Genomic DNA, 15,988 nt, shown 5'->3' on the forward strand with positions numbered 1-15,988 from the left:
AAATGGCACATAGCCCACAACCCCCAGTCATCGGGGATTGTAGAACACATGAATCGGACACTGAAAGAAAGGTTAAGAAAGGAAACGGTGGACTCGCCCCGTAAATGGGCCGAAGTCCTACCGTTGGTTTTGATGGGGATCCGGGCCAGCCAGTCTAAAAGCACGGGGTATTCCCCGTACGAGCTAATGACCGGCAAGGTTATGCGGACCCCCACCCATGTACTAGCCCCGGTGCTCATGAAAGGTCAGCTCAGAGAGGTAAACCGGGACAGGTTCGCCCGAAACCTCTTTGAGCACCTAAAGCAGGTCCATGAGCAGGCGGCTGGGAACATGGGGAGGCAACGTCGGAGTAACCGATTGCTGCTCGAACCGAGAAAGCACCACGAGTGGGAAATAGGAGATCAGGTTATGGTCAGGAATTATGCCCGAGTAGGTAGTTTGGAACCATTGTACATGGGGCCCTACAGTATTGTAGATAAAGCTAGCCCCATGGTTTACGCCGTAAAGATGCCCTGGCGTACAAAATGGTTCCATATCAACCAATGTAAGCTGTTTACACCTGAAAGGGGAAAACAGCCAGTTGGAAAAAGGTCTGAGGATAAAGATCCTCAGCCTGCAGCAGGAGCGAGTTCACAGACCGCACAGGCAGGCGCTGTGGCTTGCTTGAAGGGAGGGGCCATCTGGCCCATCGATTGGGACACTCCCCCACTCTTCTGGGATCCAGACGAGGGGGAGGGACCTGAGGGTGTAAACCCCGCTCCTAACCCAGGTGTAGAGAGGGAGGGACCTGAGGTCGAAATCCCCGCCCCGGACCCAGCCATGGGACCTGGGGGCGGAGACTCTCAGCTCGCAGCAGCAGGCTGTGAAAAGTTACCTGCCCCCAGCCCAGGTTCGGGAGGGGGTCAAGCCTGGGGGAGCAGCGGTTTGGGTAAAAGGCCCAGTGGCCAAGAAAGCCCCACCCGTCAAAGCCCCTAGAAGATCCCCACAAACGCCCCAGCTGAGAAAGCCATGGTCACCAGCCCTCCAGTTACCAAGGGCCACCCCTCGAGTCAGGGAGAGGCCCAAGGACACAGGCCCTCAGCCAGTAGCCACGGGCTGCGAGGGACCAACAGTCAAGGATGGTACGGTCACGCCGGGGATAGCGGCGAGCCGCAGTCTGACCAGGGATTGGCCTGGCCGCCCGGAGACGGGCGGTGGATGTGTATAGTTTATTTTAAGTTAAGTTTAAGTAAAGTGTAATCATTTAGCTTAAGTTTGGGTGTTTTTGATTTAAGTTAAATAAGGTGATGGGTAGTTCTAAGTTAAGTAATCTGTTAAGAGTGTATCTTTGGGTCGAGGTCGCGGGACCCGACCATGCTTCACCAAGCCAGAGAATCTCTTGGGGACCTGGCTGCATGTTCTTTTACATCTTTTGCAGAAAGATTTTTGGGATGGAATGGATTGTGATCCTATTTGCCCTGATTGGGGTGAGTGTGGAGAGGAGGGGCGATGTCCAGGACTCCCACATCTACGGGTGTTCAGAAGACAAGGCGCCCCTGGCGATCGATGGGAGCGGTGAACGGGATGCAGCGGAGACCGCCGTTTACTTCCACGAGGGAAGGTGGCCAGGATGGCTGGGGTCCAATTCGACTCAGTACTCCAGCCAAACCGGATTCACGTACGGGGAAGCCTCCCTCTTGTGCCCCAGGGTACGGGTCGTTACCACGAGGGTCAGCGTCACCGTTGGAAAGCGAATATGTTTGACATGGAAAGGACACATTCCACTGGATAGGTGGCGGTGGCTCAGGAATTTGAGCAAGGACATGAGGAACCCTGAAGTCGACTGGGAACGGTTGGGAAACAACACCCATCGGATGATTACCGGGACTCATGGAGGACTAAGCGTGTGTTGGGACAAGTGGAGGGAACCGGATCAAGGCATTTACATCTGTATGTGGGGGTCAGAGGAGGTCTGCCCCACAGGCATATTCATTGTTTTCCACTGGCAGTGGCATGACACTGGGGAGGGGATGAAGTGGGATGCCAGCCGGAATGTGTGTGCGGTCCCATACTCCCAGATCCCAGTCAACGCCACTGAGCTGGTAACCCACCCCCGTAAGCCCCTGCCCACGGCGCAGGCGGCAAGGTTATCCAGGGAAGATTGCCCCACCGCCACCAAGGGACCAGGGAATGGGTTGGTATTAGTCCCCACCGATCAGATGCTGTACCAGGGGGACACTACGCAGTAGCCTCCGTGATTTTAAATCTCACGGAGGTACATTTACCGGAGTGGTGCCCCAAAGAAACAGAGCAGTTATACCAGGCCCTATTAAAGGACATGTTCAAGAAGTTTTACGAGTTCGATTTTGCCCACGTGGACAAGACCGAAATCTACACCACACACCGAGAGTTTTTGGGTAATGCAGGAAGGTAGAGAAGGGGTGTATGGAATTATGTTTTTACTGCGTTTAATACTGGGTCCTCTATCATCAACAGCTTGGATGACATAGAGCTGCAGACCCAGATAAACAGTTTAAAAACACCGTTAAAAAGGATATTACTGGATGAGAACAAGGTAGTGGGCTCGGAGTTGCATGAGGACCAGGCCATGATGGTCCATTTAAAGGAGATCATAGCCGAGTTGGAAAAGCACACAAAGACGGTAAATGCTCTCCTAAGGGAGGACAGAAATGCTTCTGGCCAGGCTGCGCAGAATGAGGTGTGCGTGTTATATGGGGCGTGGTTACTGGGCGAGGGCCGCAGTAATCTGGAGGATTTAAAACAGGGTTTGGTCCCCTCCTGGATTAGCAACAAGCACCTCGCAGCCCTTCACCCTTTTGAGAATGCATTGAGCCCGTGCCAACTCCGGCTAGCCTCTGAAGCCTATCCAGTCCCCACGGATTGTGGACGGTCCAACCACACAATCATGGGAGTAGTAGTTAGGATGCCGGTCATGGGTAGGACAGCCCGACCTGCATCGGTATACAGGGTTGAGAACATTGGAGTCATTCAAGGGGGTGCGCACATTTGTTTCACAGCGGTCCCGCCTTACATCATTAAGTGGGAGCACGCTATGACAGGTATTGACCTCTCAGGGTGTCGGAGCGGGGGAGCACACATAATCCTGTGCCCCCAGCGCTTGAATGCCTTTTCAAAGCCGCAGTGTGGGTTCAGAGCTGCTGATGTGAAGCCTATAAATTGTACCATGGAGGCAATGGCACAAGGCCATGTTCCCCGCAGGTATTGTGTCACCACCGGTGCATCCCACTATCAGCACGGACAGCATAGCTGGTGTCTGGTTAGTGAAAGCAGTTTCTGTTTTAAACCCAAGGCAGAAGTTCAAGTGGCCCAGGGGCGAATTGTCCCCATTCCTGAACGCGCCACTGTTCATCTCACTGTGAAGGAGAATTTTACGGATTTACAGAAGTACGTAGCACACTTTAGCTACGAAGTTCCCCCTCTCCCTGAACAACTTACCAAAATACTCAAAGCCGTTACAGTTTCACAGAATCATTTTTACACACTCGAACAGAAAACAGTAGAGATTCGGACTAAGATATTGGATATAGCGACTCCACCCTGGTGGAACATTTTCAGTAATATAGAGGTCCCTTCATGGATCAGACTGGCTTCCCACATTCTCGTGGTTTGTCAGTTAGGGATAGTGTTGTATTTAGTTTGTATCCAGTGTAAGGGAAATGGTCGGTGGTCCGAATTCCAAAACCAGAGAATTTGGAAGGAACACTATGTAAAGGTGGAGGGAGATATGCCGGTTTAAGTCTTTTCCCTGTATTATAAGTAAAGGATTGTTGTTTCTTTGTGTTGTTATTTTTAATAAAGGTTTTTTTCTTTTGTTGTTTTTTTGCGACGCGGTTTAATAAAGATGTGTGTACCAAGTGGTGCAGGGGTGTTGGGCCCCTCCATGCTTGGATGTGTGTGTAAAGTCTGTAATTTTACTCTCTGTATGCTGATGTACGCTACATTTTCGCGGAATGGGAAGTGCATGTGCCGTGGGTATATTAGATAGGTAATTACAGGGGAAGGTTGACTATGGAGGGTCAGAAAAATTTGTCTCACCTTAAAGGTATGATACTTCAAGCAAGTTTTAGTATCACAGGGGGGGAGTGTAAGATTTGCAAAACTTCTGCATTTCCCCAAAGGCTGTTATTAATAAACGGGACCTTGTGTGGATATTTTTAAATCAAAAAGGGTACCCAAGATGGCGTCTGTGCCTCGTGGCAGAAAGCCTGTGGGATTTTAAAATGGACTCTGCAACGCAGAGAGCTTGTGGATCGAAACCCAAGCTGCAGTTTTCTGTGAAGAGAGACTTTGTATTTTGTAACCAGACAGGACTCTGAATTATGTATTAGACCGAATTGGAGACAAATCTAAATTCAGTTTAGGCCTATAGTTAAGGCCATCAAGCAGTCTACATATATAATTGGAAACAGATTAAGAGAGCCATCGAGGGTGGACAGGCCCATCAAGGAACATTCATGACAATACAAGTCAATTATCGGGCCGGTAGATGCAATTACCGGCCATCTAAAAACAGTTAGTATGGATTGCTACCATTATTTAAAGTACCCGCCAAGATTAAGACAAAGAACTAACCTGATTTGACGCGCAGATAAGGGTTTTCGAAAGGAGTATAATTGAAGGCCCCCGGGTAGCAATTGCTCTCTTCTCTTCTCTTCTCCCTCTGCCTGCCCTCGTGGCTGCCGCTCTTTCCCCATCCTGCGCTTACCCCCTGGCCTTTGCCACTCCATCTGGAACCAGCCCCGGCATTGCATCAGGCGGACATGGACAATTCAGGCCAGGCGAGGTGGGACGCGATGAGGGGAGGAGGGAAGACCACCTGAGGAAGACCGACTGAAGAAGACCTACTGAGGAGATGAACTGAGGGGAGGCTTTGAATTATTGGGCCTTCAGCCTCAGCCTGTAGGGGGTTTCTCTTGCTCGTTCTGGTCTCCTACCAGGCTTCGTGCAATAATTACCCTTGAGTGGTTCGACCCACTCTCCCCTACGGTTCTAGACCTTGGACTTAGGTGCAGGGAACTGTAGTGCAGAGAAAGACTCAATAGACCAGGTTGAATAGCACGAAATGGATGCTTTTATTATTAAACAGTTTGCAGCATTATAAAATACATGTCATAAGCACAAATGAAAGCAACTACAAGCATGCACATATCTATAAACTTAATTCCATGGAAATGGGAAACACACGGCACATCGAAAAAGGGGGAACACATTACGATTACCCTTACTCCCTCCCCTATACCTAGACTAAGTTTCGACCTGAGGAACTCGGAATCATGCTCACCACTTTCAGATTCGCAAAATAGGGGGTTCGCAGCCTTTTGGCACAGCTTTCCGTCGTCACGTGGATTTGGAAACTTCTGGCGCAGCTTGTTTTTCTCTCTCACTCTCTCTCAGGCGAGGAGGCAGTGGACACAGCCTTGATGAGCGCCCGTCATGACTGAAATCAGTTGAAACCTGCTGAATAACTGGATACACATGGGAGAGTCCATTTATTTCTCTTTCCTGCCTGGCGTAGGCTTTTCCAGAGGGTGTCTTCTCCTTCGGCCTGGGTCGTCGATGATCTCCCGACAAAAGTACCCGGGCCACCCTCCTTCGTCTTCCCGTTGTGGCTGAACCTTGCCTGGCCGAACACCGACCACGCTGCCTTAACCGAAGAGTCCACCCCGAAACGTGAATCTGAAGCGAAGCGCCGAAACGTACTCCCAAGCGTTGAAGAAGATGAAAACTGAAGTGAAGTCCGAAGCGAAGCGTAGCGTCGAGGTGAAGCGTACTGATGGACTTTTCAATCCATAGTTATACCCTTTTGGGACAGTCTTATCTCCCGCCAGATCATAGTCCAGTCTTTGTAATATTTTTGGCGGGCAGAAACCTCTGCAGGGGCGCTTTGTCTTGTAACGGGAGCCGGTGATAGCTTAACTGGCCTTCCTGGCCGATAATGTCTTTTACTTTGTCACCGTAACTCGGTTCGCATATTGATCGGTCTGGAGATTGCCCTTGATGGCTGTTAAACGGTTTTTCCTTTGTACAATAAATGGGTTTAAGTGTTCATTCAATTGTCCGCCCATATCTTGATGGGCCCCATCCTGTTGCCTGAAACTGTCTTGTACTTAGAATCCAATTGAATATGTATGCCCATTTCCCTGAGTTTCAGTTTCCCGATACTGGCTTTCGCGGGCTTACTGTTCTCAATCCACAAGCCTGTCTGGCTTGCAGTAACAGAAATCAAATGGTCCAAGAAACTGATCACGAGGTCCGGTGGCCATTTTGTATGCCCCTTTTTATCAAAGGGTTTTCTGTATAAGCTTCTTTTGGTCAATAAAGCTGTATTATTAATCCTGTTTTCTTGCGTGATTATTTAATGAAAATTTCCAAATCTTACAGTCCGCCCTGTGATACTGATAGCTTGCTTACAGTATCAATAATCCTTGGTGAGCAAATTTTCCCGGTTCCTCACGTCCAAACATTCCCGGTAATTAACTATCTATGATCCCCATGACACATGCAGTTCCCATTTCAGAAAAAAATTACCTTGTGTACAGTTGGACAATCATAGGCAGTATCATCTTAAACTATAACACATTCATCTTTCAGATGTGAAGGGGCCGATACCCTTTACACCACCTGCATACACCTTTTATTAATCAAAAAAAACAGAATTTTTTTCCAATGGCTATAACACAACAGTATTCATACACTTAAAACATACAGTAAATAAAATCAAGAGTGGAGGAACGCATTAACCTTTAATACTTAGCAGCTTACACTGGGGTGTCCTCTTCCCCCACTCGTACATAGCGTTCTCTCCATTCTCCTGTGTTCTCGTGCCTCTGGAAGCGTTTGTCTCTCTTGCAATGCATGAACAATAAAAATATTACAATTAAAACCTGACACACTACTAGGATGTGGGATGCTATTCTAATCCAGGCCGGGATCTCTATATTGGTGAACAGGTCCCACCATGGTGGGGTGACTATGTCCAATATGTCCTTCCCTATCTCTAATGTCTTCTGCTCCAGTGTGTAGAAATGCTTCTGTGAAACTATAACGGCTTTTAAAATCTTGGTGAGGTGTTCGGGGAGAGGGGGAATGACATAAACAAAATGCGCGATGAATCGCTGCAGGTCCATGAAATTCTCTTTTACAGTGAGGTGAATGGTGGAGCATGCAGGAATGGGGACAATCCGTTGTTGTGCCACTTGAACTTCAGCCCTGGGTTTAAAACAGAAACTGCTGTCACTGACCGGACACCACTTGTGCTGTCCATGGTGGTAGTGAGGCGCTGCAGTGGTGACACAGTATGTCCCACCTCCGATATATGCCACCTGCGGGGGCACATGGTCCTTTGCCATTGCCTCCATGGTGCAATTTATCGGCTTCGCGCTAGCGGCTCTGAACCCGCACTGTGGTTTCAAAAAGGCATTCAAATGCTGGGGGCACAGGATGATGTGTGCTCCCCGGCTACGACACCCCGAGAGGTCGGTGCCTGTCATCGTACGCTCCCATCTGATGACATAAGGCGGGACCACTGCGTAACGAATGTGCGCACCCCCCTGAATGACTCCAAAGTTCTCCACCCTGTACACCGGGGGCGGGCTTTGCTGCGGGACCCAACACCGGCATCCTTACAACTATTCCCATGATAGTGTGGTTCAAGCGTCCGCAGTCCACTGGGACTGGGTACGCTTCTGCAGCTAGTCTGGGCTGGCACGGACTTAATGCGTTCTCAAAAGGGTGGAGCGCTTGCAAGTGCTTGTTGCTGATCCAGGACGGGACCAAACCTTGTTTTAAATCCTCCAGATTACTGCGGCCCTCGCCCAGCAACCATGCCCCGTATAGCACACAAGCCTCGTTCTGCACAGCCTGATCGGACGCATTCCGATCCTCCTTAATGAGCGCATTTACTGTCCTAGCGTGCTTCTCCAGTTCAGCAATTATTTCCTTCAAGTGTAGTGTCATGGCTTGGTCTTCATGTAGCTCAGAACCCACTACCTTATTTTCGCTTGTCAGTATGTTCCTCAACTGGGTTTTTAAACCATTGATCTGTGTCTGCAGCTCCATGTTGTCTAGAGCATTGACAACAGACGTTCCGGTGTTAAAAGCAGTGAACATGTCATTTACAGTACCCCTTCTTTGCCTCCCTACCCGATCCAAAACTTCCTGTGGTGTGGTGTATAATTTGGCCTTGTCGATGTCGGCAAAGTCAAACTCGTAAAATTGTCTGAACATTCGGGTTAACAGTACCTGGTACAATTGTTCCGTCTCCCTGGGACACCACTCCGGCAATCGTACCTCAGTGAGGTTTAAAATCACCGAGGCCACCGCGTAGTGTACCCCTTGGTACAGCACCTGACCGGTGGGTACCAATACTAAACCGTTCCCGGGTCCCTTTGTGGTGGTGGGGCACCCTTCCTTCCGGGCTAGCACTACCGGAATTGTGGGCAGGGGCTTGCGTGGGCGGGTGATGAGTTCAGTGGCGTTTACTGGAATCGGGGAGTATGGGGCTCCGCACGCCCGAGTGCTGACATCCCATCTCATCCCCCTTCCTTCATCCTGCCACTGCCTCTGGAAAAAGATGGATACGCCCTTGGGGCAGACGTGTTTCGAACCCCACATACAGACATATATCCCTTCATCTGGTTCCCACCATTTGTCCCAACACACACGTAATTGTCCGTGAGTCCCCATAATTGTCCGATGGGTATTATTACCCAGTCGTTCCCACTCGATAGTAGAGTTCTTCATGTCCTTTCCCAGCTTTCGTAGCCACCACCATCTACTTAGTGGTACGTTCCCGTTGCACACCAAACAGATCTTCTTTCCCACGGTAACGCTGACTCTGGGTGCAAGGATCCTCACCCGAGGGCACGATAATGAAGTCTCTTGGTAGGCGAAACCGAAATTGCTGGAGTATTCCGTAGAATTAGTCCCCAGCCATCCTGGCCATCTCCCTTGGTGGAAATAGGTGGCGGTTTCCTCAACCTCTCGCTTCCCCATCCCATCCGTCGCGATGGGGGCTGTGTCCCCGGAACATCTGAATACGATGACGTCCTTGGTGCGGCCCCGGTAGGCCAGCCCGCACCCGATCACCGCGATCCCTACGAGAATCCTTTCCATTGTATCCCTGGTCTCTGTAATCGCCAAGATGATGTAGCCAGGCACCCAACAGGTGCTGGCCTAATTAAACGGACGCGTGGGTCTCTTGACCCCGTTTCCATACAACCACACATACTGGGCAGACTTTGAAAACTATCCTTTAAACATCCCGTCATCTCAAACTTTACCCATCTTAAACTAACATTAAAATTACTTACACTTAACATCTTTACCTAAACCTATATACAGCGCCGCCCTCCTTCGGGCGGCCTACCTAATTCCTGTGAGGGCTGCAGTGCGCCGCTTCCTCTGGCGGGGCTGCACTGACCTTTGGCTTTGATCCCCCGCAGCCTGTCTCTGCTGAACGGGAATCGTGCCTTTCTCGGGCTGCTCTGGACCGAGGTTGGGGAAGATAGGGAGAGTTGGGCCATTGCTTTCTGGGCTGGGGTGTTCGAGTCGACCTACGAAGGGCTGCCTTGGGTGAGGCTCCCAGGGCTGACGGACAGGGGGTTGGGGCTTTCACCGTCACAGCCTGTGGTCCCACCACAGCTGCTGGCTCCGGCTCCCTTCCCTCAGGCTCCGCCCCCCCGGGGCCGGGATTTGTGGTATCCGACTCCACCTCACCCGTCCCTACAGGTTGTGAGTCTCCGCCCCCAATCCCTACCTCCCCTAAGCTTGAGTCAAGGGCGGGATCTTCGTCCTCTGACTTATCCTCCTCCGTGATCGGGTCAAGGGCGGGGTCGAGCTGTTTGGCCTCCTCCCCGTCCGAATCCCAAATCAGAGGGGAGACCTCCCACTCCAATGGGATGACTCCTCCCTTCATGCAGGCCACTGTTCCAGCCTGTGTGGCCTGTGACTCTGTCGCAGGCTGAGGATTTTTGTCCTCAGACTTGGCCCCTGTTGTTGGCCCTTGTGCACCCGCCTTAAACAGTTTGCACTGGTTAATGTGAAACCATTTAGTACGTCGGGGCACCTTCACTGCATAAACCATGGGGCTGGCCTTGTCTACAATGCTGTAAGGCCCCATGTACAGTGGTTCAAAACTCCCCACCCGGGCATAGTTCCTAACCATGACCTGGTCTCCGACTTCCCACACTTGTTGCTTACGAGGTTCCAGCAACAGTCGGTTCCCCTGATGCTGTCTCCCCATGTTCCCAGCCGCCTGCCCATAAATCTGCTTCAGGCGTTCCAAAAGGGTCTGGACGAACTTGTCTCGTTTCACCTCTTGGAGCTGGCCCTCAGTGAGCACCGGGGCTAGTACATGGGTGGGTGTTCGCATGATCCTTCCAGTCATTAATTCGTGCGGGGAGTACCCCGTACTTTTGGACTGGCTGGCTCGGATCCCCATGAGGACTAAAGGCAGGACCTCCGCCCATTTCTGGGGCGAGCCCATTGTCTCTTTCCTCAGCTTTTCCTTAAAGGTCCGGTTCATGCGTTCAACAATCCCGGATGACTGGGGATTGTATGCTACGTGCCACTTCCCTTCAATGCCCAAGAGCATGAGGGTGTTCTGCATCACTTGACCGGTGAACTGACTCCCTTGGTCGGACTCAACAAAACGGGGGAATCCCCACCGTGAGAACACTTCCCGGATCAAGATCTTGGCATCACCCAGCGCTGTAGCTGTTCTGCACGGGAAAGCTTCTACCAATTTGGTGAACACATCCACCAGGACAAGCCAATACTTATAGCCGCCCTGGGCGGCGGGCAGGGGCCCTATGTAGTCGACCTGAATCGACTGCCACGGTCCCTCTACCCTCCTGATGTGCCCCATGGGCACCTTCCTTTTCTGGGGGTCTGGGTTGTTTGCAGCGCACACAAGACAGCTCGCACAGAACTCGCAGACATCGTCCCTCAGTCCCGGCCACCATCCCGCCTGCTCTACCCATTGCCAAGTAACCTCAGGCCCGGGGTGTCCTGCCCCTGGACCCTCATGGGCCAGTTGAAGGAATTCCCTCCGGTGCTGCTGCGGCACACCCACTGCTCCTCTCGGAACAGCATGCCTTCCTTGACTGAGAGGGCTGCCGTACTGTACGGACCCTCTACCTGCTTGCCCTCAGCAATGGCTTTGAGGACCGTTTTTAGGGCGGGATCCAGGGTCTGGACGGTTTTTAGGTCTGGGGGCGGTGTCACCCCTGTGTTCCCTGGAGCCCCCTCCCCGCCTTGGATCGCCGCCACGGGTCCGGGTCCATAGGGGTCCCAGAAAATGCCGTTGCGGGCACTCTCCCTGGCTAGCGCATCCGCCTGCTGGTTGCCCTGACTGCGGGGTTCTGTGGTGGAATGAGCATTCACCTTGTGGATGAACACCTTCCCTTCCTCCCCCACAGCTGCCAGGATCTTTTCCAGCAAGGGCTTAACTGTTAAAGGCCGTCCGTCCGCGGAGGTATATCCGCGGCGGGACCAGATGGCGAGGTATTCCGTACACGAATTGCACGTGAACATGCTGTCCGAGCAAATCGTGTATGGGGTTGGGAAGATCTCGGGGTGGGTGACCACATATGCCACCGCGGACAGTTCAGCTTGCTGTGCGCTCATGGTGCTGGGGAGCTTAATTGCCAAGGCAATGTTTGCCGTAGGGTCATAAACTCCACACCCTGTGAGTCGTTCACCAGCAGATACCGTGCTGGAACCGTCTACATAGATCTCACGGCCTGTGGGGTGTAACCCGGCCCGTAAACCTATGTTAACCTCCCATACCCCTTCGACGGAACACCGATGGGCTGTTCCAGGATATACCATGTTGGCTGCGAGCTTCGGCTCGCAGAGACCTTTAACTTTGAGATCCATCTGGGAAAGGAGGAGGGTCCAGCGTGCAACCCGGGCGCTGCTTACAGTCCCATCCTTGATCCTTCCATCCAGAAGCATCCTTGTGGGGGTGTGATGGGTGAGGAGAGTGATGGGAAAGGTGCCTGTGAAGATCACTGATCTGTTCACAGCCCAATGCGTGGCCAGGAGATGCCGTTCGCAATTGGAAAAACTCCTCTCCACATCCGTGAGTACCCTGGAGGAATAGACCACTGGTCTCAGCTTGCCGTGTCGCTCCTGGAGCAGCACGGCGCTCAGGCTGTCCCCACTCGCGGCTACTTCCAGGAAAAACTCCTCCCCCCCATCTATGGCCCCTAAAGCTGGCGCGGTCTGCAGATCCCTTTTCAACTTCTCGAATGCTGCCTGACACCCCTCATCCCAAGACCACTCGACTCCCTTGTGTAAGAGTCGGAGCAGCGGGGCTGCTGTGGCTGCATAGTCCTCGATGAAATCCCTGCAGTACCCGGTCAACCCCAAAAAGGACCTTACACCCGTTACTGTGTTAGGGATCGGTAGATCCTGCACCGATTCCCGCCTAGCCTTATCTATGGCTCTTTCTCCAGCGCGGATGGCCAGACCCAGGAATTTCACCTCCTGCTGGCTGATCTGTGCTTTCTTTGGGTTTACTTTGAAACCCTTCCTTTCTAACAGTTCCAATAATTCGGCTAATAGTGGGCCGTGCTCCTCCCTTGAGTCCGTGAACAGGAGTAGGTCGTCCACATACTGCACTATCTGATTGGCTGGCTAAATTCTTTTAAACTTCCCGCCATGCATTGATGGAAAATGCTGGGGCTGTTGTGAAAACCCTGTGGCAAGCAGTTCCAGGTGTACTGTTGTCCTTTAAAAGTAAAGGCAAACTTGTACTGATCCTCCCGCCGCAGCGGAATGGACCAGAAACCGTTCGAGATATCCAGCACCGTGAACGTGGTCGCGGATGCTGGAATGCTCCCTATTAGGTCGGCAACTGCTGCTACCGTGGGCGCGCAGGCTGGGATGTTACTGTTGAGGACTCTATAGTCCACCGTGGCCCTCCATGAATTGTCCGGCTTCTTTACCGGCCACAATGGGGAGTTCACGTGGGTGGCTATTGGTCTCAACACGCCCTGCTGCACCAAGGAAGATATTGGGCCAGAAATTCAGATCGGGGGCTTGCCGCGTGTGCAAGGCCCCGATATGCACTTACCCGACGCGCTGTCCGTTGACCTCCAGGGACGCCTGGAATTCGATTTTGAAAAAGAAGAATCCCGGGCAGCATATGACGTCACGCCGCCCAGCAGTGCAGCCAGCGCGAAGCCTGTAGCGGGCTGTGCAACTGAGACACGCCCCTTGAGGTCTCAGTTTAACAGGACACGCCCCCAATGTTTCTGCCAAGCTGCTAAGCATTTTTACATGCAAAGCAGCAGTTTAAATAGGTTTTTGGAAGTTTTTTGAAGATTTTGGTAACTTTTATAAACTTTTAAAAACGTTTACATTATTTTGAAGAATCTGAAGTAGTTTTAAACAGAATTAAAGCAATTTAAAGACTTTTAAAAGCCCTAAAAGAATTTTTTAAATTCCATTTATTTATTTAGCAATGTCGTCGTCATACGTGTCTTCACACTGTTCCCTTTGGGGAACTGTATGAAGTGGTGGAAGGATTTATGGCCATGATTAACGCTCATTCTGTGACCGTAACCATCTTTGAACCAGCCATTAGGGCGGTTAGTCCTATGGCGGGAGGGTTTTACGGGCTCCCACAAGCTATACAAGGAGGGGGGACCACCCACACCCACGGACGCAAATATCCCACTGGATGTCAACCCAGAATTTAAAGCCGGAGCTCCGACTCCACTTGCTGGGACTGTCTGGAGCGGGGTTCGAAACCCTACCCTGATCTGGCCCAGCGGCGGGGATCCTACCGCTATGCCAAAGGCCCAATCCGATTAGCAAAGTGAAATGGCTGGAATGAGCACAATTCACGGCATTAAAAGAACTCACAATTGAACTGATGATGACCTCAGCAATCTCCTCAAGGAGGTGGAGGCGCAGCGCCTGCTCATCATTGGTAATGAGAAGTCAAAGGCGCCGCAAAAAGGGCAGATGATAGCTTGGTCTTTCAAGTGGCAGCATAGGGCTCCAGTCACGGGGAGGGAAAAGGCGCAGGAAACGTATGGGTGTCAACTTTTGTGCGGAGTGGGCCTTTTGTGTAGCAGTAAGCATCCCCGCCGCTGGGCCAGAAGGAGTAGGGTTTCGCACCCCACTCCAGACAGTCCCGGCAAGTGGAGTCGGAGCTCCAACTATAAATTCTGGGTGGAGATCCAGCGGGATACTTGCGTCCGTGGGTGTGGGTGGCCCCCCCCCTCAGATGGGTTGTGGGAGCCCGTAAAACCCTCACGCCATAGGACTAACCACCCTAATGGCTGGTTCAAAGATGGTTACGGTCACGGAATGAGCGTTAATCACGGCCATAAATCCTTCCACCACTTCATACAGTTCCCGAAAGGGAACAGTGTGAGGATACGTACGACGATGACCTCTTGCGCAATGCACCTCCTTGGACCCTCAGTCGCAGATGCGAGGGGGCAAATCGTGCAATTGTTAAATTTTTCATTTTATTGACATGTAAAATGTTGGCCCAGTAATTCCCTTCCAAATGCGCGAGTACGGTCGGGGTACTTACGCGTCTGGCCGGAGGAAATGCCGGTTTTCAGCATGCACAGTGCATGTGGGGAAAACCGGCATTTCCTGTCCTCTGAACGAAGGGGTTCAGAGGCAGAACGCGTGCGACTGCACAGGCAGCGCGTGCGCAGTAAAATTCGCCGCTTTCATTCATGCTTTCAGTGAGGTCAAGTCCTTACAACTTACACATGAAAAAAGCATGGGTACAGTTGCTCCAGAGGCTGCGGAGGAAGATATTTCTTATCGTGGAGCTTCTGAAAGTATGTATGTCTGTATATATTCCTTTGCGTGTTATGTATATATTCCTTTACTTATGTGTATGAATGTATTATTTAATTATGACTTTCAGAGAAAGTAACTTATTAGAAAATCATAATTAAAAACATACATTCATACACATAAGTAAAGGAATATAAAACATACATACATATACGTAAAGGAATATATGCGGACATACATACATAATTACTTATTACTGATGAAAAGTTTCTTTCTTAAAAGTGCTGGAAATGTTACATTACTCATTTTAGAACACTCATTTTCACATTCCATTCACACAGCCACAATTGCTCCTTCTACCTACCGTTCTGAAAACCCATTAAAAAAAAAAAAATTAAATTTTAAAACTTACTTAAAATTTCTTAAAATAACTTCCCTCCCTTTCCCAAACAAAAATATTGCCTTTCAGAAGCTCCACGATAAAATATATCTTCCTCCGCAGCCTTGGAACAACTTTACACATGCTTTTTTCAAGTGTAACTTGTAAGGACTTACCCTCACTGAATCCATGAATGAAATCGACGAAGTCCACTGCGCAAGCGCTGCCTGTGCAGTCGCACGCGCTGTGCCTCTGAACCCCTTCGTTCAGAGGACTGGAAATGCCGGCGTTCCCCGCATGCGCTGTGCATGCTGAACGCCGGCATTTCCACCGGCCAGATGCGTGAGTACCCAGACCGTACTCACGCATTTGGACCCGAATTTCTGGCCCATTGCTGTCTCCATGCCGGGTTCTGCCTCCTTGGGGAAGTTATACTGCTTTTGGGGCCGGATCATGGGGTCCCCGTCTACGCTGACCTCAAACCCGGTGACCCTCCCACAGTCGTGCTTGTGGGTGGCAAACGCGGTCAGATTGTCCGACACAAACGCTTGCAAGTCCGTTGGGATGGCCGCGACCAGAAGTTCGAGGTCGCAACCCCCTGACGGCTTCATGGTGCACAGGGTCCCCTTTTCTCCCTTCCCTGGGATCACGACTACCTTGCCTAACCCATTCTCGTCTCCCCAGAGAAAGTGATTTCTAAGGTCCACGAGGATTCCGTGTTCCACCAAGAAATCAGCCCCGAGGATGCCTTTCCCCCCCCCCTCATTCCACTTCAATAGGATGCACGTCCATGTGGTGTGGAGTGCCCCCAAA

This window comes from Somniosus microcephalus, chromosome 2 (assembly GCF_052327205.1).
Source record: "Somniosus microcephalus isolate GS21.2 chromosome 2, FLI_Smic_1.0, whole genome shotgun sequence".
Classification (NCBI taxonomy): Eukaryota; Metazoa; Chordata; class Chondrichthyes; order Squaliformes; family Somniosidae; genus Somniosus; species Somniosus microcephalus.